Source organism: Panicum virgatum, chromosome 8K, assembly GCF_016808335.1.
Source record: "Panicum virgatum strain AP13 chromosome 8K, P.virgatum_v5, whole genome shotgun sequence".
Taxonomy (NCBI): Eukaryota; Viridiplantae; Streptophyta; class Magnoliopsida; order Poales; family Poaceae; genus Panicum; species Panicum virgatum.
The window spans coordinates 38152401-38155284 of record NC_053143.1 but is presented as its reverse complement, the minus strand read 5'-3'; the positions used below and the strand labels follow the sequence as shown (position 1 = coordinate 38155284).

The window sequence follows — 2884 nt, the reverse complement described above, 5'->3', positions numbered from 1 at the left end:
GTGCCTATAGGCTGACTTGGCTTCGATTCCCTTCTGCACCAAACTTCATAGCGCTGGTTTTTCCGACAAGCGTCGGATGCACCGATTCTTAGGCATCGGTTCTTTCGGTGCTCCTGATCCGAAGAGCTTTCAGGGCGCTGCCCTGAGACCCGCGTAGGGGCGGCCCTTCGGGCCTTGCTACGCCTATCTTCTCTTTCTTTTTGTCATCACTTGAACCTAAAAGCTTGAGAATGATCATCTTAACAATCATATTAGTCCAAGTGTTGTGTTGTCATTCGATCACCAAAATCACTCGAAATGGCATAAATGGTGCCATGTTCGTTACATGTGTTTTTCTGTGAAATTGAATTGTTTCCTGTGAAATTCTTGTGTTCCAAACGGGCCTAAGGATAGAGCGGTGGTGAAGATTGTTATACATGATGAATGGCCAACATAATGGCATCACAGCAATAACAAATCTTTGGTGGTGTTGACACGCACCGAAGATCGCCTCCATTATCTAAAAATGACAGCACTCTTGTGTCCAGCTGAAACTTTTTCACACATAGAAGAATAATGGTTCTTCTCTCCAAAGTCCAAAGTGCAAGACTTTCAGCATGAATTATGATGCCCAGACAGACAAGTGGTCTGGTCCACAATTGCATTGCATGGCCATGGGTGGCTCACCCGTCGTTTGTCGATCGCTACGAAATTTTTACCACGCATTCACACGTGTCTGACAAAGGCTTCGATGTGGTACCATGTATCGCAATCCATGCACAGTCGTGTATCGTCACAGAACCGCTATCCGTCGCCTCTAATCTTCAATTCAGTACTCGATTACTCGGACACCTATCTTGCTCCTTGCCACCGGCTTGACAGAAAAGGTAGCTAGCAGCCTCCCATGGAGAAGACCGTGGTTCTCTACCCCGGCCTGCCCGTCAGCCACTTCAGACCCATGATGCAGCTCGCCGATGCCCTCCTGGAGGCGGGCTACACCGTCGTGGTCGCGGTCATCGACGCCACCAAGGAACAGAACCCCGACATGGCCGCCGCGGTCGGCCGCATCATCGCGTCCTCCAATCCGGCGGTCACCTTCCACACGCTCCCTCGGATACCCGACCCTCCCACCATCACCAACGACGTGAACCTGTTCCTCGGCTACTTCGAGCTGATTAGGCGCTACAACAAGCCCTTCGACGAGCTCCTCCGCACCATGCCTCCACGGAGCATCCACGCGGTGATCGTGGACTCGGTGTCCAACGCCGCACTCGACGTCACCAGGGAGCTCGGGATCCCTGCCTACATCTTCTTCACCACAAACGCCTCCGTCCTCGCCGTGTACCTCCAGGTCCCGTCGATCCGTGCGGAGGGCGAGCCGAGCTTCAAGGAGCTAGAAGACGACACCCTCAGCTTCCATGGCGCCCCACCCATGCCGGCTTCTCACCTCCTCGAGCAACTGCTCGAGGACCCCAACAGCGAGAAATACAAAGAGATGGTAAGCTCGCTAAGCAACAACATGGAGGCCGACGGCATACTGGTGAATACGCTCGCGTCGCTAGAGGCTCGGGCACTGGGAGCTCTCACGGATCCGCAGTTCCTCCCAGCTGGAACCGGAAGTGAGCTCACGATGCCTCCGGTGTACTGCGTCGGGCCACTTGTCCAGGGGGCAGCTGGCACAGAAGGGAAGCACGAGTGCCTCACGTGGCTCGACGAGCAACCAGAGCGTAGCGTCGTGTTCCTCTGCTTTGGGAGCATAGGGATGGGCAACCACTCGGAGGCGCAGCTCAAGGAGATCGCCGTCGGCCTCGAGAGGTCCGGCCACCGGTTCCTGTGGGTGGTGCGAGCCCCTCTGGGCGACAACCCGGAGAAAGCGTTCGGCACGGACGCCAACCCGGACCTCCACGGGCTCCTGCCCGATGGCTTCTTGGAGAGGACCAGCGGCCGTGGCATCGTCGTCAAGATCTGGGCGCCGCAGGTGGACGTGCTCCATCACAGGGCGACGGGCGCGTTCGTGACGCACTGCGGGTGGAACTCGGTGCTGGAGGGGATCACTGCGGGCGTGCCGATGCTCTGCTGGCCTCAGTATGCGGAGCAGAAGATGAACAAGGTGTTCATGGTGGAGGAGTACGGGGTTGGCGTGGAGATGGTGGGGTGGCAGCAGGGCCTGGTCACGGCGGAGGAGGTAGAGGCCAAGGTAAGGCTTGTGATGGAGTCCGAGAAAGGGGAGCAGCTCAGGGCACAGGTGATGGCACACAAAGAGGCTGCAGACATGGCGTGGAAGGATGGTGGATCGTCTCGCGCGGCGTTTGGCAAGTTCTTGGCGGACGTTCACGCTGGCCCTGGGGCGAGCACGCCGCTGAATTACTAGTAACATGATTATGACGTTCTTACGTGCGTTACATTATTATATTACACTCCTACTCTCTTTGAATGGAGGGAATAAGCTATGCAGTCCTTGAGGTTTTCTTCATGCGTCATGTACCTTGTTAGTTGTTTGTACATCTTTTTCTTAAGCCCACATCTTTTGGTATTGCGACAATGTAATAATGTTGATTGTGTTGTGTTGTTCGTATAATTTGGACAAGATATGCTTTAAAACAAGTTTGTTCCGCGTGCACCATGCATGCATACAGCCCAGAGAGGACTTAAAGCTCCACTAAGATCATTTTTAAATAGTTTTAAAGAAGAACAAAGCTGTTGCGTTGGGATATGTGCTATTTTGTCCCTTGTATATGTATTTCATTGTATTTTTATTTTTTTTCTTCCATTTTTGTCAGGTATAGGCAGTGCTTCATGGGCTGGGTGGCATTTTTGACAACTTCTATTGTACAATGACATGACATAAAGATGTTTTCATGTGACATAAAGTTTGATGCTTCATGTACCCCCTCACATGCTGCAC

General features: G+C 53.3%; 1 pseudogene; it reads left to right on the top strand.

The window, feature by feature from the left end:
• The first annotated feature begins 760 nt into the window (after nucleotides 1-760).
• On the top strand, nucleotides 761-2619 carry LOC120644562 (annotated as a pseudogene).
• Nucleotides 2620-2884: the final 265 nt, after the last annotated feature.